The sequence below is a fragment of the Rhinopithecus roxellana genome, chromosome 15, assembly GCF_007565055.1.
Source record: "Rhinopithecus roxellana isolate Shanxi Qingling chromosome 15, ASM756505v1, whole genome shotgun sequence".
Taxonomy (NCBI): Eukaryota; Metazoa; Chordata; class Mammalia; order Primates; family Cercopithecidae; genus Rhinopithecus; species Rhinopithecus roxellana.
In genome coordinates this window covers 25,875,406-25,903,100 of record NC_044563.1, presented here as the reverse complement: position 1 = coordinate 25,903,100, position 27,695 = coordinate 25,875,406, and positions in this window count along the sequence as shown.

The window sequence follows — 27,695 nt, the reverse complement described above, 5'->3', positions numbered from 1 at the left end:
AAATAAGGCAGATTTTAGAATAGAGCACCCAACATGTTGAGGGAGAGTAAATATTATGACCTTAGAGAAGTGATTGAATTTACTGGAGATGAGTAAGAAGACAAAGGTTCTATACGCAATTATCTAAAATATTTTGCTTAAAGAGAAAAACTGAATTTATTCTGAATGACTTAAGGGGAAGAATCTTGACAAATCAGCTCGAAGTAACGGAGAAGCTGATCTTTACCTTGATTAATGTAAGAAAAGACTTCATTACTGTGAGAGTTGTTCACCACAACTAAAAAAGCTTCCCTAGAGAGTGAATTTTTCCTAATTGGAGAAGCTTAAATAGGTCTGGATGAGTAATGGGAGGTAATATTATAAAACAGCAGTTCTTCTCAAACTTTAATGCACATACTAACCACTTGGGGATACTTTGAAAATGGAGTTTCTGGATCAGTAGGGTGGGCTTAAATTTCTGCATTTCTAACAAATCCCAGGTATGCAGATTGCTGCTGTTCCTCAGAGTAGCAATATTGTAGAGGGATTACATGCACTTTATAGTAGAATGAATTGGTGATCTGTGACTCCTTTCATTCCAATACTTAATTAAATCCTGTTGGATGTACCAGGAACACAGTTGCTTTCTTGATTAAGGAATTTCTATCATCCTTCTCACATTGGCAAGGGAAATAGGCCAACTTTTGTAAGGAAGAATCATTAGAGAAAGTGAGACTACCTTGCCTAAAAAAGGATATCTGGGATTCCATGCACTTCTCATTACCCTCCTCATTTCATTACCGTTATTATTTGTCAAAACCTCATTAAGGTTTTGACAACAAATGATAATTGGAAACAGTTTTCTGATTCCTTTAGTAATAGTATGTCATTTTATGTGCTTCTTGGCCTTAGTATGTTTGAAGTGAAACTGTTTACTGAGATGTTTGTATTTGGTTCAAGCTTAAATGCCAAATGAATCTTGGCAAATTCCATGTGGCAAGCAAGAAGATGAAACTTTATTCAACTTCCAAAGTTTTTTGCTGTTGTTTTATTTCTTCTATGTTCTAGCTGTAAAAGGAGGCCCATGAAAGTTTCAGTCACTTGACTCTAAAGCAGAAGTATGCGAACTGAATTGCGTGAATCTTCTGGGCAGAAATGTTCTAGCACTCTATCTTCATTAACACATGGATTATAAACTATATTTAGTTTGATTATAATTAAATCTTGTCTCTAAAGATGCAATACAGTTTCTGATGCATTGAGAAAGTTTTCCTTGAAAATGGTAGTGATGGTTTTACTGCTACAAGATTGATTCTAGTTACTTGTTTCAGTATTGTATAGGAAATCTAAAATATTTATGCAGACACACACACACACACACACACACACACACACACACACACATATATGAATTTCAAATATTTTTCAAAGCCTGTCGTGAAACAGAACCTTCCTCTTTATATTTTAATTTGAATTATGTTAATAATTTGTATTAGTAGTATAGTTCAATTTTTAACTCCCAGTGCCTGCATCCAAGCTAGAACTCTGCTAAAATGCAAAGAAAGACGTTGGGAGTCTCCCATCAATTCCTGAAAGCTAAAATAAATAAATAAATAAAAATACTGAGAAATGTTTTAATTTTTGGCATTTCATTCCAATGTGTTGTTTACCATTCATTAGAGATGAAAGGAGGAAACAATTGAATGGGTTTGTTCCAAATTATGTAACAAATTGTAATAAATTGGTGTAAGGAGCCAGACTTCAAGTTTGTGCTCTGATTAATGGAAACCATTCTCTTATTTTAAGAGGATGAAAGGAATAGTGAACTTAGGAGAATTAGGCTGACAGATTTGATTTACCATATTGGGAGAAAAGGAAACTATAAGTTATTTGCATTTAGGTGTCAATCATTGAAAATCAATCCCTATAAACAAAAAGTTTTTGTTATCTGTCTTCCTGTCTGCTTTAAAAAGGACACTGTCACAAAATAATTTTAGAATAACAATTTTGAAACAGGATCACATCTCAGAGGCCCAAAATGTTCTGTTGAAAACATATTTTGTAGAAAAAAATTTGAGTTTTAAAATTGGAAAAATATAATCACCACAGAACACAACTCCAAGGATGGGTGAATGGGGGAAAGCGGCAGTTCTAATTGACTTGGAGCCATTGAGACAGATATGTGTGTGTATATATATATAGACATACACACACACACACATATATATCATATATATAAAGATATGTGTGTGTGTATATATATAACATATATAAAACTATATAATACCATAATTTACATACTGTTAGGTTGATGGTGACTTTGTATACAATGCTTATATGCTAACATTTTATTTGGGGATAGGGTGTGATAGAAAGACTATTATTAAGGAAGGTGATTTCCAGGGGAAAACAGAGACTCTAGAAATAGGAGGCTGGAACAAAATGCTGATAGTGGAGTGGATCATGGGGGAAGAAAAAGGAAAAACATGAAAAGAGAAAAAATTAGAACATTTCCATGAAAATTATTCAAAGGTAGCATCATTTATATTTTAATTCATTTATATTTTGTATATGGAAAAAAATAAAAAGAAGGCAAATTTAAACGTCAATTTGACTCCAAAGGGGTTTCATCTCCTTTTAAGAAATGTTACTGCATAAAAGATAAATATTCACCATTAACATGAAATCAATTAGCTTTGCTCAAAACAACATATTTACACCCCACATGTCCCTTAATATTTTATATACATGTAAAATATTGTATCTGTGTTCTATATTTTATTTCATTTGCACTTTTCTTTTGCTGTATCAATATCACAGTTTTTTAATAGTATTTGGTTTTTAAATATTAATTAGGACATATCATATCTGTTTAATCTATCTACCTGCCTGTTTACCTATAAACACACTAAAAATTGGCCAGAGGTGGTGGCTAACGCCTGTAATCCCAGCAATTTGGGAGGCCAAGGCAGTCAGATCACAAGGTCAGGAGATCGAGACCATTCTGGCTAACATGGTGAAACCCTGTGTCTACTAAAAATACAAAAAAATTAGCCGGGCATAGTGGCACGCACTTGTAGTCCCAGCTACTCGGGAGACTGAGGCAGGAGAATGGCATGAACTCGGGAGGCGGAGCTTGCAGTGAGCCGAGATTGTGCCACTGCACTCCAGCCTGGACAACAGAGCAAGACTCCATCTCAAAAACAAAAAACAAAATACACTAAGCATTTTATGACTGTTTGAACCAGACAGATATGAGTTGACTTATAAAAGTCAACAGAAAGTCAAAAACAAAAACAAAAACAAAAAAGGAAAATGAAGTCTAGTTAGGAATTGAATTGAGATTGCAATGAAATAATAAATAATTTAATTCCTAGATTCATTTAAGCTAATTTCATCTTGATTGTATACTAATAAAAATATGTCAGACACCTGAAAATCTTACTTGTTCTCAAAATAGTTTAATAACCTTCTGCATGTTTTCATTCATGGCCTTCAAAGTTCATGTTAAAATGCACTCCGTTTATATGCCCTTCATATATGTATATACATATATATAGAGAGAGAGAGAAGGAGAGAGTTGAATGCTTAAATTTAGGTGATTAGTAAGTGCGTTACCTCACATAGTTATCATTTCTGTGGTAAGAATACTTAACACACACGCTCTTGACATTTTTCAAGAAGGCACAGGAAAAGACAAATATTGCATGTTCTCACTCACATTTGGAATAATAAAAAAAGCTCATAGAAGTAGAAAGTAAAATGATGTTTTATTTTTGCTACTTTTTTTTTTTCAATTGAATAAAACAATGTAGGTGTTCCTATCAATCCTCTGAGATCTTCCTACAAGTGACACAATAGACAGGTCAAACTTAAAACCTGCTCATCTTTTCTGGAAGTGAAGTAGAAGCTAGAATCAAGTAAATCAATGCCTTTCTTTGGCCCACAGCCTTTATTCGAAGTTTCACCACTAGTTAAATGCCAGAAGAATCTTTGAGAAGAAGCAGATGTTCGTGTCTTCTACCAGAAAGTAATTGCCCTTGTGTCATTTTATTCAGCTCTTCCATTTGCTCTTCAGGTAAGTTATGGCCTGAAAGATTAGTACAAACCCACAAATTCTAAAACTATTTATAGCAGAAGACAAATGCAAGAAACACAATTTTGTGTTTAAGTTGAATAGAATGTTGACAGGAGTAGTCAGTGTGTATTTGTTGCAATTTACAAATCCAGCCCCAAGGAATTAAAAATATAATTTGTTTGTCCCTCATTTATTTACAAGCTTGTGTCTTATCTTCTATCTCTAAGGAAGACATTCAGCCATAATCTCTATTAATGTTTTGTATAGCATTTACAAAAGAAAATATTTCATCTAGTGCCTTTACTAGATACTCAGGGAATCTGTCTGCTTTTATTTAGAGCCATATGCTCTTCTCAAAAGATCACTCTATTACTTCACAGCTTAAAGGAGTAGAGTTACTGCAGAATTGGTGTCAACAAACGGGATTAGGAAAGAAAGAATGAGGGTTAATTTTATTTCAAAATCAAAGACAATATGGCAGCCATGTGTGGCTCATTCATCATCTAGAATTCAGCACTTACTAAGAGTCATCTGCAGTGTTATGCATTTGGGATACAGCAGAAAACAGGAAATAAAATCCTGACTTCATAGGACTCTCAGGTGAGGAAAAAGTGTAGAAATTAGGACCTCACAAAAGTCATCAACTAGTTTATTTTAACTTTGACAAATACTCTAAAGAAATATAGGTAGTCTTGAGATTAATTGCTGGAGATAACTAATCTCTCTGAGGTCAGAGAAATCTTCCTAAAGTAAACAAAATTTGAGGTAAAATGAAAGATACCCGTTAGCTGGAGAAGAGTGTACAGGGTAGGATAAATTAGTTGTACTAAAGTCCCGTGGTAGAAGGACAGCTTAGGGAGTTATCAACATCTACATGAGCGTGTGGTTTTGCTTGAGTAGCAGCAGTAGAAATGGTGAGACATGGACAGATTCAAAGCACATGGAATTTTGTATCTATGAAGGCAGAATTTTCTCTATTTATTCATAAGCTTGTGTCTTAACTTCTACCTCTAAAGAAGATGTTTATTCAGAAGCTAGCTTCTGAATTTTATAAAACTCCAAAGCTAGCTCACAGGAAGTGCTTAAGTCTAGGTACCACAGATGGCTGTCCTTGTCCTGTCTCCTTAGGCTGCTCTTAACAAATGTAGCAAATGTTAAGGCTTGCTCAATAATATCTTTCTTACTTTATTTTCTCTTTCTCTCTCTCTCTCTATGTGTGTGTGTGTGTGTGTATATATATATATATATATAATTTATATATATATGAAATATTTCAGAAGCACATACAGCACGACATTCTAACTGCCTATTTGCTTGTCTGTACTTTCCATTAGTCAGAGTGACCTCAGAATATTATTCAATGAATAGTCCTCTGACTCAGTCCAGGGTCTGCACCTTTTCATTTCACGACAGAAACCATGGACAGTTTTCTCTATCCCTTTCCCTAGGAGAGTAAGAAAGAATTCACTATGGTGCCTAAAGGTTAGGTGAACCACTCATGTCTGTCCCTTGGAAAAACATCTGCCATTACTTTATTCCACTGATATGTCAATATTGTTAGTGATTTCTATTTAAAGTCACATTTGCAGTTCTCCAATATTATGTTCTTGGTGGCACTTAAGAATTAATAATTTATTATATTAGAGTATGGGTAAGTCAATTGGCCAAGAGGGATTTACATGATTGGGCTTTGTGTAGAAAAAAACTCTCAAGCTATTTTTCCTCTACTCTCACACCACCACCACAAGAATGATCAACACAGAAGAATTCTGTGATCAAATGTGTGAGAATTTTTCCCACACCCTAAGCAGCAGATACCAGTTGGATGTCCTCCAATTTAATTTTGATGCTGTCTACTGGGAGATACTGTTAGATCCCCTGGGTTGAGGGCTCGGTCCTTAAGACTGTCCCCCCTTACCTACATACACACCCCTTCAGATACCAGTGTCAAATGGTGGAAAGAGTCTGGAAATTCTGACTGACTTCAAGTTGGTAATCCCATGAACCTCTTTGGGTTCATTTAATTTGCTGGAGCAGCTAACAGAAATCAAGGAAATGATTATTTCCATTTACTCATTTACTATGAAGGATATTGTAAAGGATAGAGATGTAGAAATAAACAGAGTGAGATACGGGGGAAAGGATGTGGATCTTTCATGCTATCCCTAGGTCAATCATCCTAGAGCCTCCACATTGAGCAGGTAGATATTCAGAAGGTCCCCGAACCCAGTCCTTTGGGTTTTTATAGAAGCTTCCTAATGTTAGCATTCCTTCCCTCAGGGCAAGGCAGAACCATATCTGGGGATGGTAGTAAGACCCAAAATTAGAAAGGTAGGTAAGATTAGAGTCCTGTTCTGAGGCAGGTGAAAGGAGGGCAGAGAAAGGTCAGAGAGACTGCTTTCTGAGACCTTCTCCTGAGGCCTAACAAACTCATTATTATAACAAATGACTATAACAAGGGCTATGGGAGTTTTGAGCCAGAAACTGTGGACAAAAATGCATATATGCTGTATTTTCATATATATATACACACACTATATATATATATTCATACACATATATATGCTATATATAGACACACACATATATATATACTTTTTATATATACACTGTATATTATAAAGTAGGGAAACTTTTCCTATTATATTTCCAGAGTTTCCACAACATTATACTGTCTTCCACTTCTGAGATGGTGGCGAAGTTTGAGGCAGGAGACTTTTCTTGCTGTACCATCTTTATTTCCATTTTACCAACTACATTATCAGAATCCCAGGACTTTTTAAATGTTATTATTTTTTATCACTCACTGATACAGAAAAGAAAGTATGAAGTCACTCAAAACATATGGTTTCATGGCTAAGGCCATATCTGTGTTTCCATAATATTCAAATTTTCATCTGGATTTATCTTAACAAATATTGATCCAGTTAAATAATTAATAATTAGGTTTACTTATAGGCGTTTTAATTGTAAAAACATGTGGAATAAAACATTGACTCACTTGTTAAATCTTGGAACTAAGCCAGGAAAATCACCTGCCAAACACATAGAAGTGTTTAAGCTAGAGACCAGGGCTGAAGGGGTACAATCATAATATTTTAATATTTTCACACCTGAGATAACACAAAGAGCCATATTATTAAACCAGAGATACAGGAATCAGAATTCTTACCAAGTATCCAGTTTTATTTCAAATTTTTAGGACACAGGGCACCTTCTGCTACTTTCCCTATTTTTTCTTGCCACACTAGTATGTATCTGGCTCAGATTTTACATCTGAGGTCTGTAAGTGATACATGATGAGCATCAAATGTACACAAGGAATCTAAGTAATCAAATCTCTCCACATTTTATGCTAATATGTTCATAGCTTAAGTAATATTTCCATATAACCACACACAACAAATCCATCAACTTTAGGTATGCTTCCCATAAGGAATCCTAGACAGACCACGTACATCATGGTAAAATCATTCTATAGAAGACTTCCAGTTAGTAATACCATAAATGTGTTTATCAGGATGTCTGTTAGTGGTATGTATATAAGATGATTTGATTAAGTCCTCTTTTTCTCCTCCTGGACCATCCCTTGTTAAAACTGGAGAATGGGCTGCAGGCAGGTGCGTGTTTTGCCACCATGAAGATTTGCATTGTAAAAGTTCTTAAAAATGCTTTTGTGTAATGAAAGTTGTGTAGATGTGAAAATTGAAAAAAAAAAATGTTACTTGAATCTTAAACACTGAGGAGGAGAGTTTTGAAGAGAGCTGGAAAGGAGGCAAGGGGATATTGTTTTTATTTTCTTAATGCTGATTAAAGTGAACCTGATCTAAGGCAATGATTAGGTTCACCTTTATTATTATTATTATTATACTTTAAGTTCTAGGGTACATGTGCACAATGTGCAGTTTTGTTACATATGTATACCATGTTGGTGTGCTGCACCCATTAACTCATCATTTACATTAGGTATATCTCCTAATGCTATCCCTCCCCCTCCTTCCCCACAATAGGACCCAGTGTGTGATGATTCCCTTCCTGTGTCCAAGTGATCTCATTGTTCAATTCCCACCTATGAGTGAGAACATATGGTATTTGGTTTTCCGTTCTTGCGATAGTTTGCTGAGAATGATGGTTTCCAGCTGCATCCATGTCCCTACAAAGGACACGAACTTATCCTTTTTTATGGCTGCATAGTATTCCATGGTGTATATATGCCACATTTTCTTAATCCAGTCTGTCACTGATGGACATTTGGGTTGATTCCAAGTCTTTGCTATTGTGAATAGTGCTTCAATAAACATACGTGTGCATGTGTCTTTATAGCAGCATGATTTATAATCCTTTGGGTATATCCCCAGTAATAGGATGCCTGGGTCAAATGGTATTTCTAGTTCAAGATCTTTGAGGAATAGCCACACTGTTTTTCAAAATAGTTGAACTAGTTTACAGTTCCACCGACAGTGTAAAAGTGTTCCTATTTCTTCACATCCTCTCCAGCACCTGTGGTATCCTGATTTTTTAATGATTGCCATTCTGACTGGTGTGAGATGGTATCTCATTGTGGTTGTGATTTGCATTTCTCTGATGGCGAGTGATGATGAGCAGTTTTTCATGTGTCTGTTGGCTGTTTGAATGTCTTCTTTTGAGAAGTGTCTGTTCATATCCTTTGCCCACTTTTTGATGGGGTTGTTTTTTTCTTGTAAATTTGATTGAGTTCTTTATAGGTTCTGGATATTAGCCCTTTGTCAGATGAGTAGATTGCAAAAATTTTCTCCCATTCTGTAGGTTGCCTGTTCACTCTGATGGTAGTTTCTTTTGCTGTGCAGAAGCTCTTTAGTTTAATTCGATCCCATTTGTCAATTTTGGCTTTTGCTGCTGTTGCTTTTGGTGTTTTAGACATGAAGTCCTTGCCCATGCCTATGTCCTGAGTGGTACTACCTAGGTTTTCTTCTAGGTTTTTTATGGCATTAGGTCTAACATTTAAGTCTCTATTCCATTTTGAATTAACTTTTGTATAAAGAGTAAGGAAAGGATCCAGTTTCAGCTTTCTACTTATGGCTAGCCAATTTTCCCAGCACCATTTATTAAATAGGAAATCCCTTCTGCATTTCTTCTTTTTCTCAGGTTTGTCAAAGATGAGATGGCTGTAGAAGTGTGGTATTATTTCTGAGGACTCTGTTCTGTTCCATTGGTCTATATCTCTGTTTTGGTACCAGTACCATGCTGTGTTGGTTACTGTAGCCTTGTAGTACAGTTTGAAGTCAGGTAGCGTGACGCCTCCAGCTTTGTTCTTTTGTCTTAGGATTTTCTTGGCAATGCGGGCTCTTTTTTGGTTCCATATGAACTTTAAAGCAGTTTTTTCCAATTCTGTGAAGAAAGTCATTGGTAGCTTAATGGGGATGGCATTGAATCTATAAATAACCTTGGGCAGTATGGCCATTTTCACAATATTGATTGTTCCTATCCATGATCATGGTATGTTCTTCCATTTGTTTGTGTCCTCTTTTATTTCACTGAGCAGTGGTTTGTAGTTAACCTTGAAGAGGTCCTTGACATCCCTTGTAAGTTGGATTCCTAGGTATTTTATTCTCTTTGAAGCTATTGTGAATGAGAGTTCATCCATGATTTGGCTCTCTGTCTTTTACTGGTGTATAAGAATGCTTGTGATTCTTGAACATTGATTTTGTATCCTGAGACTTTGCTGAAGTTACTAATCAGCTTAAGGAGATTTTGGGCTGACACGATGGGGTTTTCTAAGTATACAATCATGTCATCTGCAAACAGGAGCAATTTGAATTCCTGCTTTTCTAATTGAATACGCTTTATTTCTTTCTCTTGCCTGATTGCCTCACCAAGAACTTCCAACACTATGTTGAATAGGAGTGGTGAGAGAGGGCATCCCTGTCTTCTGCCAGTTTTCAAAGGGAATGCTTCCAGGTTTTGCCCACTCAGTATAATATTGGCTGTGGGTTTGTCATAAATAGCTCTTATTATTTTGAGATACGTTCCATCAATACCGAATTTATTGAGTTTTTAGCATGAAGGACTGTTGAATTTTGTCAACAGGCCTTTTCTGCATCTATTGAGATAATCATGTGGTTTTTGTCTTTGGTTCTGTTTATATGCTGGATTACATTTATTGATTTGCGTATGCTGAACCAGCCTTGCATCCCAGGGATGAAGCCCACTTGATTGTGGTGGATAAGCTATTTGACGTGCTGCTAGATTCGGTTTGCCAGTATTTTATTGAGGATTTTTGCATTGATGTTCATCAGGATATTGGTCTAAAATTCTCTTTTTTTGTTGTATCTCTGTCAGGCTTTGGTATCAGGATGATGTTGGCCTCGTAAAATGAGTTAGGGAGGATTCTCTCTTTTTCTATTGATTGGAATAGTTTCAGAAGGAATGATAAAATCTCCTCCTTATATCTCTGGTAGAATTCAGCTGTGAATCCATCTGGTCCTGGACTTTTTTTGGTTGGCAGGCTATTAATTATTGCCTCAATTTCAGAGCCTGCTATTGATCTATTCAAAGATTCAACTTCTTCCTGGTTTAGTCTTGGGAGAGTGTAAGTGTCCAGGAAATTATCCATTTCTTCTAGGTTTTCTAGTTTATTTTTGTAGAGGTGTTTATAGTATTCTCTGATGGCAGTTTGTATTTCTGTGGGGTTGGTGACGATAACCCCTTTATCATTTTTTATTGCGTCTATTTGATTCTTCTCTCTTTTCTTCTTTTTTTTATTATTATTATACTTTAAGTTCTAGGGTACATGTGCATAACGTGCAGGTTTGTTACATATGTATACTTGTGCCATGTTAGTCTTGCTAGTGGTCTATCTACTTTGCTGATCTTTTCAAAAAACCAGTTCCTGGATTCATTGATTTTTTCGAGGTTTTTTTGTGTCTCTATCTCCTTCAGTTCTGCTCTGATCTTAGTTATTTCTTGCCTTCTGCTAGCTTTTGAATGTGTTTGCTCTACTTCTCTAGTTCTTTTAATTGTGATGTTAGGTGTGAATTTTAGGTCTTTCCTGCTTTCTCTTGTGGGCATTTAGTGCCTTAAATTTCCCTGTACACACTGCTTTAAATGTGTCCGGGAGATTCTGGTATGTTGTATCTTTGTACTCATTGGTTTCAAAGAACATCTTTATATCTTCCTTCAGTTCGTTTTGTACCTAGTAGTTATTCCAGAGCAGGTTGTTCAGTTTCCATGTAGTTGAGCGGTTTTGATTGAGTCTCTTAGTCCTGAGTTCTAGTTTGATTGCACTGTGGTCTGAGAGACAGTTTGTTATAATTTCTGTTCTTTTACATTTGCTAAGGAGTGCTTTACTTCCAAATATGTGGTCAATTTTGGAATAAGTGTGATGTGCTGAGAAGAATGTATATTCTGTTGATTTGGGGTGGAGAGTTCTGTAGATGTCTATTAGGTCCACTTGGTGCAGAGTTGAGTTTAATTACTGGATATCCTTATTAACTTTCTGTCTCATTGATCTGTCTAATGTTGACAGTGGGGTATTAAAGTCTCCCATTATTATTGTATGGGAGTCTAAGTCTCTTTGTAAGTCTCTAAGGACTTGCTTTATGAATCTGGGTGCTCCTGTATTGGGTGCATATATATTTAGCATAGTTAACTCTTCCTGATGAATTGATTCCTTTACCATTATGTACTGGCCTTCTTTGTCTCTTTTGATCTTTGATGGTTTAAAGTCTGTTTTATCAGAGACTAGGATTCCAACCCCTGCTTTTTTTTTGTTTTCCATTTTCTTGGTAGATCCTCCTCCATCCCTTTATTTTGAGCCTATGTGTATCTCTACATGTGAGATGGGTCTCCTGAATACAGTAAACTGATGGGTCTTGACTCTTTATCCAATTTACCAGTCTGTGTATTTTAATTGGACCATTTAGTCCATTTACATTTTGTTAATATGGTTATGTGCGAACTTGATCCTGTCATTATGATGTTAGCTCGTTATTTTGCACACTAGTTGATGCAGTTTCTTCCTAGAATTGCTGGACTTTACATTTTGACGTTTTTGCAATGGCTGGTAACTGTTGTTTCTTTCCATGTTTAGTGCTTCCTTCAGGATCTCTTGTAGGGTAGGCCTCATGGTGACAAAATCTCTAAGAATTTGCTTTTCTGTAAAGGATTTTATTTCTCCTTCATTTATGAAACTTAGTTTGGCTGGATATGAAATTCTGGTTTGAAAATTCTTTTCTTTATGAATGTTGAGTATTGGCCCCCACTCTCTTCTGGCTGGGAGAGTTTCTGCCGAGAGATCTGCTGTTAATCTGATGGGTTTCCTTTTGTGGGTAACCCGACCTTTCTCTCTGGCTGCCCTTAACATTTTTCCTTCATTTCAACTTTGGTGAATCTGACAATTATGTGTCTTGGAGTTGCTCTTCTCAAGGAATATCTCTGTGGCGTTCTCTGTATTTCCTGAATTTGAATGTTGGCCTGCCTTACCAGGTTGGGGAAGTTCTCCTGGATTATATCTTGCAGAGTGTTTTCCAACTTGATTCCATTTTCCCCGTTACTTTCAGGCACACCAATCAGACATAGATTTGGTCTTTTCAAATAATCCCATATTTCTTGGAGGCTTTGTTCATTTCTTTTTACTCTTTTTTATCTACACTTCTCTTCTTGCTTCATTTCATTCATTTGATCTTCAGTCACTGACACTCTTTCTTCCAGTTGATCAAGTCAATTACTGAAGCTTGTGCATTTATCACATAGTTCTTGTGGTATGGTTTTCATCTCTCTCCATCAGTTCTTTTAAGGTCTTCTCTGCATTGATTATTCTAGTTATCCATTCATCCATTATTTTTTCAAAGTTTTTACTTTCTTTGCACTGGTTACGTAGTTCCTGCTTTAGCTCTGAGAGGTTTGATCAACTGAAGCCTTCTTCTCTCAACTTGTCAGTCATTCTCCATCCAGTTCTGTTCTGTTGCTGGCAATGAGCTGCATTCCTTTGGAGGGGGAGATGTGCTCTGATTTTTTGAATTTCCAGCTTTTCTGCACTGCTTCTTCCCCATCTTTGTGATTTTATCTGCGTTTGTTCTTTGATGATGGTAACGTACTGATGGGGTTTTGGTGTGGGTGTCCTTTCTGTTAGTTAGTTTTTCTTCTAACAATCAGGACTCTCAGCTGTAGGTCTGTTGGAGTTTGCTTGATGTCCACTCTAGAGCCCTGTTTGCCTGGGTATCAGCAGTGGAGGCTGCAGAAGATAGAATATTGTTGAACAGCGAGTGTTGCTGTCTGATTCTCGCTCTGGAAGCTTCGTCTCAGGGGTGTACCCCACCGTGTTAGATGTCGGTCTGCACCTAGCGGGGGATGTCTCCCAGTTAGGCTACTCAGGCGTCAGGGACCCACTTGAGCAGGCAGTCTGTCGATTCTCAGATCTCATCCTCCCTGCTGGGAGATTCACTGCTCTCTTCAAAGCTGTCAGACAGGGGTATTTACCTCAGCCAAGGTTTCTGCTGCTTTTTGTTTAGCTATCCCCTGTCCCCAGAGGAGTCGTCTATAGAGGCAGGCAGGCCTCCTTGAGCTGTGGTGGGCTTCACCCAACTCGAGTTTCCTGGAGGCTTTGTTCACCTACTTAAGACTCAGCAATGGTGGACACCCCTCCCCCAGCCTCGCTGCCGCCTTGTAGTTAGATCTCAGACTGCTAGGCTAGCAATGAGGGAGGCTCTGTGCACCTGGGACCCTCTGTGCCAGGTGTGGGATATAATCTCCTGGTGTGCCATTTGCTAAGACCCTTGGTAAAGAGCAGTATTAGCAGTAATTAGCAGATTACCAGATTTTCCAGTTGTTGTGTGTCTCAATTTCCTTTGGCTAGGAAAAGGAATTCCCTTCCCCCTTGTGCTTCCCAGGTGAAGCTGTGCCTCACCCTGCTTCAGCTCTCACTGGTCAGGCTGCACCTGTGGACCAGCACCAACTGTCTGACACACGCCCCAGCTAGATGAGCCTGGTACCTCAGTTGAAAATGCAGAAATAATCCGTCTTCTGTGTCACTCATGCTGGGAGCTGGAGGCTGGAGCTGTTCCTATTCGGCCATCTTGGGTGTGCCCCAGTCCACACGAGGTTACTTTTTATTGTATTAAAAAAGAAGAAGAAAAGAAAAGACAGAGAAGAAACATTTAATGCATGAGAAAATTGTGGTTTCCACAGGATTTGCATTTATTGGATGTGAAATGGGAAGAAAAAAGTTACTTCTAATTTCTTGAATGGACATCACAGGTTCTATTTGATAAGAAAATTTTAAAAGTATATGTATTTTCATTAACATTGATTTCACTCATTATTAGAAGCCCTTTTATACTGCATGAAGGAATATAATTTATATGGGCATGCATTAGTCATTACAGATGAAAGATATTTACATGCTGGCTTCTTCATCAAAAATTATTCTATATATGCCCAAAACGAAATTATTTATAATTTGAAAAAGAGGAAAAGTGTTGGACATTTAGCAACAAAGACATTAGAAACTTTTACACTTATTTTACAGACTCAAAACATATTTCATATTTGCAAATTATATTACCTGAAAATTAAAAATAAGCAACTTATTCTATCATTAAAAACACTAGTGATTATACACCTCTTTTCATTCTGTGAAATCATCTGTTTTATATATCAGTTGCACTATGGAGAATGTAATTTTAATTTTACTGAACTACTTAAACTCCTTTGTTAGACTTACAACTATTCATTCTTAAAATAGCTCATAGAGAGATCTCTGGAGAGTAATTAGAGAAGAATAACATATTATATAAATCCTGGGAAACATTAATTCATGTAATTAACTTCCAGACATAATAAAATCGGCATATTTTTTCTTCAGTCATGTTCATTTACATACATATTGCTCATAGTCTTAAAGTGCATTTTCTATTTTATATTTTAGTTAAATATTACAGATGACATAATTTTAAAAAGTCATTTCATCTAATTTCTTTATCATAGTTTGTTTAATATTACAATTGTCTCTGCAACTGACATTGCTCTCCTGTTACACCATTGTCCCTGCTTCTACCTAAATAAACACTGGGCTCTGTTGTTTCTTTTTTTTAACTCATGAACTTTCCCTCAACAACTATCTGCTGTGTTTTCTGAATTATGATTTATCTTTTTAAAGCATTTTCTGTGTCAGTTGAGTCTGTGAAGCACAGGCATGAATGCAAAGGAGTGTAAAAGCTCTTTGGCAGATGCTTCCTGTGAAAGATAAAAGTGGGAGAAAGCTAGACTAAGCAGAAAGGTCTTCAGACAATGAAAGAGTTGTGAAATTAAAGGCAGAAATTGGAATGGGCCAGGAGAGCCTCTTATGATGATGTCGATCTGACAATGTTGGTCAATTCAACATGGAGCTCTAGAGAAAAGATAGCTTATTAGAGAAGGCATAGGATAGAAATGGTACAGGGTTGCCTGGATTGACAATGTCCTTGGCTAGAATATGGATGTGGATTTTGAATCCATTTCTAGCTGGAGACTGCCAACTGGAATTTTATTCTTGGAACAGCACAGATTATTTCTTAAAGAATATAAAAATGTGGACCTCCTCTAATGCTACTATTCACCTGTTGCATTGAATTAATTCACTTTTCTAAAAATATTTGGGTGTAAGCTCCTTCAGACTTTCTTGACATTTCTTCTGAGGAGATACGTAGAGATGAGTGGGCTGAACTACAGCCTTCTCACTGTGGTTGATTTGGGGGCCATAGTTTGTACTCATTATTTTCATCCACTTTTCATTCTTAATTTCTATTACCATTGAGAATTTTCTGCTAATTTAAATAAATATTTTGGTGATGTGGCTCAAATCCTCATTCTGGAAAATTCTGAGAAGCTGTTCATCATACTCTTTATTTTCTCTAGATTGTTATACCTACCACTGTGTCTCATTTGGACAAGGGATTACCGTGAGGTACTCAAGTGGACAATCTGTGTTCTAGATATAGTCTTCTCAGACCCTATTATGTAACAGACATTCTAACTTTTCTTGTTTATCTGGGTCAATTATTCTTAAAACAATGGTAATTCCTTGCACGCTGCTTCTCTAATTAAAGGAGTCTAAATTGCTTAAGTAGTAATCGTAGATTTCTAGTTTAAGGAATCTTTCTTGTGTTTCCTGGAAAATGCATGTTTCGTTTGTGATCAGAACCTGTAATCCTGAAGTCCCCAGAATTTTAGGGATAGAGAGTACATCATCCCCCATTAGTCACTGAGAATGATGGAAAGTGATGCCACTCTTCCATTCGTTGGTCTTTGGACTCTTATGTACTTTCCATTGTGCACACAACACCAAGTAGAGGTTTCTGACTCACTGTACATACTGCACCCTGTAGGACAGTCTTCTGTGAACTGCCGCTTCACTTGTGCCTTTAGAAATTCATTCAGACACTCATTCTTTAAACACGGTGGCATTCTGTAGACAGAGTGGCATTTCTACGTTATAAATCCTATCAGTGTCTTGCTTAAAACTGAGCAATCTGCTCAATTTGAGCATAGTAAATCCAAAATTCCTAACCATGAGGGATATTTCACGGTTTGTCTTTTTCATCAAAATTTCTGCTGATCGAGGTCAGTGCTTTTCACATCATGATAATCTGTAAATATTAGCCATCTGATTGCTTACCTATTCTTTTGTTGGCCATATTCTCTTCTTTCCAAAATTTCATTAATATAGCAATTATTTACATATTAGGGAGTACTGTTTATTTACAAGATATTGAATTACCAGAGACAGTCCCCAACTTATAACCAAAAGGGGAATTTATAGTTTAATAATTCAGAAATACAGAGATTCCGTTTTACATCTTAGGGTCCTCAGAGCAAAGTGATAGTATATTCAAATTTGGTAATTTATAAAAAAGTTTAATAAGGGAATTTTTACAAACATGTAGGCAGGATTTAGGGACATTTACAAGGAACATGGCCGGGAGCAGTTAGCATATCCCATTGAAATTCTGAATTAAGACTACCACTTGACACCAGCTGTGAACTTTAACAAAACACCCTTAGTGATCCAGCAGGAGTAGAATAGAGGGGAAAACTTAGCTTGACCTCATGCTTCTTACCTTCCTGTCTTGGGTTGCTAGCTTGTTTGACTAAATCCAATTAGAAACTGTGTGAAAAAGAAGTGCATGGGATTGAGCCTCCCCACAAACTGCTTGATGTTGAAGTTGATCTATAACTGGTCAATAAGAATGATATCTCCACAGTTATATTATTATTCCATAGTGATTGTGAAACCAGGACAATCTAAATTGATTCCAGAAATTTTGTCAGAATTGTTGAGGAAGAAGAAGTATTCACTTTTTACCTTGGTTATAAAGGTAGTGAGAAGTAAGCAGTAGTAGACATCTTTGTCATAACTCTAGAAAAGTGCAGTTGAGAAAGAAGTAAACAGAGAAAAAAGCAATGTAAAGAAATATCAGTAAAAATTGAAAATACAAATTTCATGACACTCTTGCTACTTTGAATTCAGATGAGCTTGAAGTTGGTTCTCCTGGAAATTTATATTACATATGTCAATATCCTTGCCCTTTTTTGTATAAACTAATTTGTGATGTGTCTGTCACATATAATACAATGTTATAACATAAAATATAATCTTGAATTAAATGAACTTTATAAATTAATATTCTAATGTTTCTTTTTTTTTTTATTATACTTTAAGTTCTAGGGTACATGTGCATAACGTGCAGGTTTGTTACATATGTATACTTATGCCATGTTGGTGTGCTGCACCCATCAACTCGTCAGCACCCATCAATTCATCATTTATATCATGTATAACTCCCCAATGCAATCCCTCCCTCCTCCCCCCTCCCCCCTCCCCATGATAGGCCCCAGTGCGTGATGTTCCCCTTCCCGAGTCCAAGTGATCTCATTGTTCAGTTCCCACCTATGAGTGAGAACATGCGGTGTTTGGTTTTCTGTTCTTGTGATAGTTTGCTAAGAATGATGGTTCCCAGCTGCATCCATGTCCCTACAAAGGACGCAAACTCATCCTTTTTTATGGCTGCATAGTATTCCATGGTATATATGTGCCACATTTTCTTAATCCAGTCTGTCACAGATGGACATTTGGGTTGATTCCAAGTCTTTGCTATTGTGAATAGTGCCGCAATAAACATACGTGTACATGTGTCTTTGTAGTAGACTAATTTATAATCCTTTGGGTATATACCCAGTAGTGGGATGGCTGGGTCATATGGTACATCTAGTTCTAGATCCTTGAGGAATTGCCATACTGTTTTCCATAATGGTTGAACTAGTTTACAATCCCACCAACAGTGTAAAAGTGTTCCTATTTCTCCACATCCTCTCCAACACCTGTTGTTTCCTGACTTCTTAATGATTGCCATTCTAACTGGTGTGAGATGGTATCTCATTGTGGTTTTGATTTGCATTTCTCTGATGGCAAGTGATGATGAGCATTTTTTCATGTGTCTGTTGGCTGTATGAATATCTTCTTTTGAGAAATGTCTGTTCATATACTTTGCCCACTTTTTGATGGGGTTGTTTTTTTCTTGTATATTTGTTTGAGTTCTTTGTAGATTCTGGATATTAGCCCTTTGTCAGATGAGTAGGTTGCAACAATTTTCTCCCATTCTGTAGGTTGCCTGTTCACTCTGATGGTAGTTTCTTTTGCTGTGCAAAAGCTCTTTAGTTTAATTAGATCCCATTTGTCAATTTTTGCTTTTGCTGCCGTTGCTTTTGGTGTTTTAGACATGAAGTCCTTGCCCATGCCTATGTCCTGAATGGTACTACCTAGATTTTCTTCTAGGGTTTTTATGGTATTAGGTCTAACATTTAAGTCTCTAATCCATCTTGAATTAATCTTCGTATAAGGGGTAAGGAAAGGATCCAGTTTCAGCTTTCTACTTAGGGCTAGCCAATTTTCCCAGCACCATTTATTAAATAGGGAATCCTTTCCCCATTTCTTGTTTCTCTCAGGTTTGTCAAAGATCAGATGGCTGTAGATGTGCGGTATTATTTCTGAGGACTCTGTTCTGTTCCATTGGTCTATATCTCTGTTTTGGTACCAGTACCATGCTGTTTTGGTTACTGTAGCCTTGTAGTATAGTTTGAAGTCAGGTAGCGTGACGCCTCCAGCTTTGTCCTTTTGACTTAGGATTGTCTTGGCAATGCGGGCTCTTTTTTGGTTCTATATGAACTTTAAAGCAGTTTTTTCCAATTCTGTGAAGAAACTCATTGGTAGCTTGATGGGGATGGCATTGAATCTATAAATAACCTTGGGGAGTATGGCCATTTTCACGATATTGATTCTTCCTATCCATGAGCATGGTATGTTCTTCCATTTGTTTGTGTCCTCTTTTATTTCACTGAGCAGTGGTTTGTAGTTCTCCTTGAAGAGGTCCTTTACATCCCTTGTAAGCTGGATTCCTAGGTATTTTATTCTCTTTGAAGCAATTGTGAATGGAAGTTCATTCCTGATTTGGCTCTCTGCTTGTCTGTTACTGGTGTATAAGAATGCTTGTGATTTTTGCACATTAATTTTGTATCCTGAGACTTTGCTGAAGTTGCTTATCAGCTTAAGGAGATTTTGGGCTGAGACGATGGGGTTTTCTAAATATACAATCATGTCATCTGCAAACAGGGACAATTTGACTTCTTCTTTTCCTAACTGGATACCCTTGATTTCTTTCTCTTGCCTGATTGCCCTAGCCAGAACTTCCAACACTATGTTGAATAGGAGTGGTGAGAGAGGGCATCCCTGTCTTGTGCCAGTTTTCAAAGGGAATTTTTCCAGTTTTTGCCCATTCAGTATGATATTAGCTGTGGGTTTGTCATAAATAGCTCTTATTATTTTGAGGTACATTCCATCAATACCGAATTTATTGAGCGTTTTTAGCATGAAGGGCTGTTGAATTTTGTCAAAAGCCTTTTCTGCATCTATTGAGACAATCATGTGGTTCTTGTCTTTGGTTCTGTTTATATGCTGGATTACGTTTATTGATTTGCGAATGTTGAACCAGCCTTGCATCCCAGGGATGAAGCCCACTTGATCATGGTGGATAAGCTTTTTGATGTGCTGCTGAATCCGATTTGCCAGTATTTTATTGAGGATTTTTGCATCAATGTTCATCAGGGATATTGGTCTAAAATTCTCTTTTTTTGTTGTATCTCTGCCAGGCTTTGGTATCAGGATGATGTTGGCCTCATAAAATGAGTTAGGGAGGATTCCCTCTTTTTCTATTGATTGGAATAGTTTCAGAAGGAATGGTACCAGCTCCTCCTTGTACCTCTGGTAGAATTCAGCTGTGAATCCATCTGGTCCTGGACTTTTTTTGGTGGGTAGGCTATTAATTGTTGCCTCAATTTCAGAGCCTGCTATTGGTCTATTCAGGGATTCAACTTCTTCCTGGTTTAGCCTTGGGAGTGTGTAAGTGTCCAGGAAATTATCCATTTCTTCTAGATTTTCTAGTTGATTTGCGTAGAGGCGTTTATAGTATTCTCTGATGGTAGTTTGTATTTCTGTGGGGTCAGTGGTGATATCCCCTTTATCATTTTTTATTGCATCTATTTGATTCCTCTCTCTTTTCTTCTTTATTAGCCTTGCTAGCGGTCTGTCAATTTTGTTGATCTTTTCAAAAAACCAACTCCTGGATTCATTGATTTTTTGGAGGGTTTTTTGTGTCTCTATCTCCTTCAGTTCGGCTCTGATCTTAGTTATTTCTTGCCTTCTGCTAGCTTTTGAATGTGTTTGCTCTTGCCTCTCTAGTTCTTTTAATTGTGATGTTAGAGTGTCAATTTTAGATCTTTCCTGCTTTCTCTTGTGGGCATTTAGTGCTATAAATTTCCCTCTACACACTGCTTTAAATGTGTCCCAGAGATTCTGGTATGTTGTATCTTTGTTCTCATTGGTTTCAAAGAACATCTTTATTTCCGCTTTCATTTCGTTATGTACCCAGTAGTCATTCAGGAGCAGGTTGTTCAGTTTCCATGTAGTTGAGCGGTTTTGATTGAGTTTCTTAGTCCTGAGTTCTAGTTTGATTGCACTGTGGTCTGAGAGACAGTTTGTTATAATTTCTGTTCTTTTACATTTGCTGAGGAGTGCTTTACTTCCAATTATGTGGTCAATTTTGGAATAAGTGCGATGTGGTGCTGAGAAGAATGTATATTCTGTTGATTTGGGGTGGAGAGTTCTGTAGATGTCTATTAGGTCCGCTTGGTGCAGAGATGAGTTCAATTCCTGGATATCCTTGTTAACTTTCTGTCTCGTTGATCTGTCTAATGTTGACAGCGGAGTGTTGAAGTCTCCCATTATTATTGTATGGGAGTCTAAGTCTCTTTGTAAGTCTCTAAGGACTTGCTTTATGAATCTGGGTGCTCCTGGATTGGGTGCATATATATTTAGGAGAGTTAGCTCTTCCTGTTGAATTGATCCCTTTACCATTATGTAATGGCCTTCTTTGTCTCTTTTGATCTTTGATGGTTTAAAGTCTGTTTTATCAGAGACAAGGATTGCAACCCCTGCTTTTTTTTGTTCTCCATTTGCTTGGTAGATCTTCCTCCATCCCTTTCTTTTGAGCCTATGTATGTCTCTGCATGGGAGATGGGTCTCCTGAATACAGCAGACTGATGGGTCTTGACTCTTTATCCAGTTTGCCACTCTGTGTCTTTTAATTGGAGCATTTAGTCCATTAACATTTAAGGTTAATATTGTTATGTGTGAACTTGATCCTGCCATTATGATATTAACTGATTATTTTGCTCGTTAGTTGATGCAGTTTCTTCCTAGCCTCGATGGTCTTTACATTTTGGCATGTTTTTGCAATGGCTGGTACCGGTTGTTCCTTTCCATGTTTAGGGCTTCCTTCAGGGTCTCTTGTAAGGCAGGCCTGGTGGTGACAAAATCTCTAAGCATTTGCTTATCTGTAAAGGATTTTATTTCTCCTTCACTGATGAAACTTAGTTTGGCTGGATATGAAATTCTGGGTTTAAAATTCTTTTCTTTAAGAACGTTGAATATTGGCCCCCACTCTCTTCTGGCTTGTAGAGTTTCTGCCGAGAGATCTGCTGTTAGTCTGATGGGCTTCCCTTTGTGGGTAACCCGACCTTTCTCTCTGGCTGCCCTTAAGATTTTTTCCTTCATTTCAACTTTGGTGAATCTGGCAATTATGTGTCTTGGAGTTGCTCTTCCGGAGGAGTATCTTTGTGGCATTCTCTGTATTTCCTGAATTTGAATGTTGGCCTGCCCTACTAGGTTGGGGAAGTTCTCCTGGATGATATCCTGAAGAGTGTTTTCCAACTTGGTTCCATTTTCCCCCTCACTTTCAGGCACCCCAATCAGACGTAGATTTGGTCTTTCTACATAATCCCATACTTCTTGCAGGCTTTGCTCATTTCTTTTTCTTCTTTTTTCTTTTGGTTTCTCTTCTCGCTTCATTTCATTCATTTGATCCTCAATCGCTGATACTCTTTCTTCCAGTTGATCGAGTCGGTTACTGAAGCTTGTGCATTTGTCACGTATTTCTCGTGTCATGGTTTTCATCTCTGTCATTTTGTTTATGACCTTCTCTGCATTAATTAGTCTAGCTGTCAATTCTTCCACTCTTTTTTCAAGATTTTTAGTTTCTTTGCGCTGGGTACGTAATTCCTCCTTTAGCTCTGATAAGTTTGATGGACTGCAGCCTTCTTCTCTCCTCTCGTCCAAGTCATTCTCTGACCAGCTTTGATCCGTTGCTGGCGATGGGCTGCGCTCCTTTGCAGGGGGAGATGCGCTCTTATTTTTTGAATTTCCAGCTTTTCTGCCCTGCTTCTTCCCCATCTTTGTGGTTTTATCTGTCTCTGGTCTTTGATGATGGTGACGTACTGATGGGGTTTTGGTATAGGTGTCCTTCCTGTTTGATAGTTTTCCTTCTGACAGTCAGAAGGACTGTCTGTTGGTCTGTTGGAGATTGCTTGAGGTCCACTCCAGACCCTGTTTGCCTGGGTATCAGCAGCAGAGGTTGCCGAAGATAGAATATTGCTGAACAGCGAGTGTACCTGTCTGATTCTTCCTTTGGAAGTTTCCTCTCAGGGGTGTACTCCACCCTGTGAGGTGTGGGGTGTCAGACTGCCCCTAGTGGGGGATTTCTCCCAGCTAGGCTACTCAGGGGTCAGGGACACACCTGAGCAGGCAGTCTGTCCGTTCTCAGATCTCAACCTCCACGTTGGGAGATCCACGGCTCTCCCCAAAGCTGTCAGACAGAGTCGTTCGCGTCTGCACCGGCTCCTGCTAATTCCCCTGTTGGTCTTCAGCTGTGCGCTGTCCCCAGAGGTGGAGACTACAGAGACAGGCAGGCTTCCTTGAGCTGCTGTGAGCTCCACCCAGTTCGAGCTTCCCAGCGGCTTTGTTTACCTACTTAAGCCTCAGCAATGGCGGGCGCCCCTCCCCCAGCCTCGCTGCTCCCTTGCGGATAGATCGCGGCAGACTGCTGTGTTAGCAGTGAGGGAGGCTTCGTGGGCGTGGGACCCTCCCGGCCAGGTGTGGGATATGTTCTCCTGGTGTGCCTGTATGCTTACAGCGCAGTATTGGGGTGGGAGTTACCCGATTTTCCAGGTGTTGTGTGTCTCAGTTCCCCTGACTAGGAAAACGGATCCCCTTCCCCCTTGCGCTTCCAGGTGAGGTGATGCCTCGCCCTGCTTCAGCTCTCGCTGGTCAGGCTGCAGCAGCTGACCAGCACCGATTGTCCGGCACTCCCTAGTGAGATGACCCCAGTACCTCAGTTGAAAATGCAGAAATCACCGGTCTTCTGTGTCGCTGGCGCTGGGAGTTGGAGACTGGAGCTGTTCCTATTCGGCCATCTTGCTCCGCCCCCAAAAGGTCTCTAATGTTTCTAAATGCTAAAGCCATTTATGGAAACACAAAAAAAAATGTTCAAAACTCATTTGAAGAAAGACACTATTCCCCTATAAAATTTACTACTTTGAAAGCTAGCATTTTTTGAATAAGTTTTGAATGTTTACTTAACATATTGACCAAAATTATCTTATAGGTACACTTAAAACCTTGATTCACAAAGTCAAGATAAATATTACATAACACAAAATACTTTTTAAAATACTTATAAATTAGATATAGTACCTTTGCCTGCAATCCTTGTGACTCAGGAGGCTGAGAAAGAAAGATTGCTTGTGCCCAGGAGATGGAGGCTGCAGTGAGCTATGATCCTGCCACTGCACTCCAGCCTGGGTGACAGAGTGAGACTCTGAGATCCCATCTGTCTTTTTTTTTTTTTTTTTTTTTTTTGCATGAGAGAGTCTTGACTTTTGAATGATGATGAGTACAATATAACATGTAACAAGTTCTTGAATTCTATCATCTAATAATTTTGATTAAGAGAAATTAAAAGCAGCCCAATCATATTAGTATTCATTGTTGTAGCCATTAGTAGGAATGGACTCCTTTAAGGCTGGCTGCTCCTTCACACAGGTTACAAAAACCAATTTACTAGTTTTACACAGATAAAGTTCTTGACCTTCAAGAAAGCATTCGAGAGAAAAATAATAGTATCTTTCTTTCTTCAAATAATTAAATCTAAGAAAGAACGAGAAAGTCAGGCCAGGTGTGGTGGCTGATGCCTGTAATCCCAGCACTATGGGAGGCCAAGGCGGGTGGATCACCAGGTCAGAAGATTGAGACCATCCTGGCTAATGCAGTGAAACCCAGTCTCCACTAAAAAATACAAAAAATTAGCTAGGGCTGATGGCGGGCGTCTGTAGTCCCAACTACTCAGGACGCTGAGGCAGGAGAATGGAGTGAACCCGGGAGGCCGGAGCTTGCATTGAGCCGAGATTGCACCACTGCACTCCAGCCTGGGCCACAGAGCAAGACTCCTTCTCAAAAACAAAACAAAAAAACAAAAACAACAAACACACAAAAAAAGAAAGTCAACATCATTATATATGTTGCCTGAGCCAAAAGGCATAGGAAAACAGACATCATATACCCATTAAATTTCTAAGAAACAAGAGGTAAAAAGACTAAATCTCACCAGGCACAGTGGCTCACACTTGTAATCTCAGCATTTTGAGAGGTTGAGATGGGCGGATCACTTGAGGTTAGGAGTTCGAGACCAGCTGGCCAATATGGTAAAACCCTGTCTCTACTAAAAACAAACAAACAAACAAACAAACAAACATTAGCTGGGCATTGTGGTGTGTGCCTGTAATCCCAACTACTCAGGAGGCTGAGGCAGGAGAATTGCTTGAACCTGTGAGGTGGAGGGTACAGTGAGCTGAGATTGCGTCACTGCACTCCAGCCTGGGCAACAGAGCAAGACTCTATCTTAGAAAAAAGAAAAAAAGATTAAATCTCTAAATAAGTTCTAAGGCTGTACAGAGGCTAGATTTGATACTCTTAAAAAAAAATGATGGGAACTACTATAAAATACAGAAATAATTTAATGCCTTTTCATAAGAATATAACTCAAGCTGTGCTCAAGCATCATATTCCATGAGGACATCTAAAATGACAATATATGGAAGAGATACATCTTTCTTCTCTTACCCATTTATGGAGCAGATTTCATGGATTTTTGTCTGGATATCTCAAAGGCCAACAGGTTACCCAAATCTTCATCTCTGTTTTGCCTGAAGTACTTCTGGAAGATGATCATCTTCTCCTAGATCTCCTCCACTTTGGTGCTGCAACTGCCCTGTGATTTCAGTGCAGGGGTTTCTTGGCCTTGAACTCTTTCTCCCTCTGCAGGAGGTACTGTTCAATTTCAGCCTTAGCTTCTTTGGCCTGGGTCATCTTCTTGTGTCCGGAATTGGTGGGTTCTTGGTCGCCCTGACTTCAAGAATGAAGCCACGTTCCCTCGCTGTGAGAGTTAAAATTCTTAAAGATGGTGTGTCCAGAGTTTGTTCCTTCAGATGTTCAGATGTGTCTGGAGCTTCTTCCTTCTGGTGGGTTCATGGCCTCGCTGAAAGGAAGAAGCTGCAGACTTTGGCAGTGAGTGTTACAGCTCTTAAAGGCAGCACCTCTGTAGTTGTTCGTTCTTCCTAGTGGGTTTGTGGTCTCGCTGGCTTCAGGAGTGAAGCTGCAGACCTTCGCCATGAGTGTTACAGCTCATAAAGGTAGTGTGGACCCAAAGAGTAAGCAGCAGCAAGATTTATTGCAAAGAGTCAAAGAACAAAGCTCCCACAGCAGGCAAGGGGACAGGGAGCTCCTTGCCTCTGACTGGCTTCAGCAGCCTGCTTTTATTCTCTTATGTGACCCCACCCACATCCTGCTGATTGGTCCATTTTACAGAGAGCTGATTGGGCCATTTTGCCAGGGTGCTGATTGGTGCATTTACAATCCTTGAGCTAGATACAGTGTTAGATGGAAAAGTTCTCCAAGTCCCCACTAGGTTAGCTAGACACAGAGTTAGCTAGATACAGAGTACCAATTGGTGTGTTTACAAACCCTGAGCTAGACACAAAGTGCTGATTGGTATATTTACCATCCTCTAGCTAGCCATAAAAGTTCTCCAAGTCCCCACCAGATTAGCTAGATACAGAGTGCTGACTGGTGCACATACAATCCTCCAACTAGATTTAAAAGTTCTCCAGGTCCTCATTGGGCTCAGAAGCCCATCTGGCTTCACCTAGTGGATCCTGCACTGGGGCTGCAGGCAGAGTTGCCCGGCAGTCTGGAGCCACTCCTGTACTCCTCAGCCCTTGGGCTGTTAATGGGACCGGGTGCTACTGAGCAGGAGGCAGTGCCCATCCGGGAGGCTCTGGCCTTCTGGGAGCCCGCGACAGGTGGTAGCTCAGACATGGCGGGCTGCAGGTCCCGAGCCCTGCCCCCAGGGGAGGCAGCTAAATCCAGTGAGAATTTGAGTGCAGCGCAGGGGCGGCACTGCTGGGGGACCCCATGGCAACCTCCGCAGCTGCTGGCCTGCGCTGCTAAGCCCCTCACTGCCCTGGGCCTGAGGGCTGGCTGCTCTATGTGCCGGGCCTGCCTAGCCGACTCCCGTGCCTGCCGGAACTTGCACTGCTCACCAGCGCTGCACCAAGCCCCGCTGTTCGCACCCCGCCCTCTCCCTCCACACCTCCCAGCAAGCAGGGGAAGGCAGCTGCGGCCTAGGCCAGCCCAGAGAGGGGCTCCCACAGTGCCGCAGCTGGCTGAAGGGCTCCTCAGGAGAGGCCAGAGTGAAGGCAGAGGCTGAGGAGGCACGGAGAGGGAGGGCTGCTAGCACATTGTCACCTCTCACTGTTTATGTGGTCTGTGGGCCTCCATCACCTCTGCCTGCAACAGCTACTGGATCACCTGCAACTGCCTTGCCATGGCAGCAGCCTGAGATACTATCTCTTAAAAATAAAAAAAATAAAATAATAATAATGAAAAAAAGCTGGCAAATGACCTTCTTATTGGCTTAGTCTAATTCTCTGGTATACTTTACCTGGATTATTATAATAGCCTTCTAACAGTTCTCTCCATTTTTACGTGTTTATTTATTTATTTTATTATACTTTAAGTTCTAGGGTACATGTGCACAACATGCAGGTTTGTTACATATGTATACATGAGCCATGTTGGTGTGCTGCACCCATTAATTCGTCATTTATATTAGGCATATCTACTAATGCTATCCCTGCCCCCTACCCCCTCCCCACAATAGGACCCAGTGTGTGATGTTCC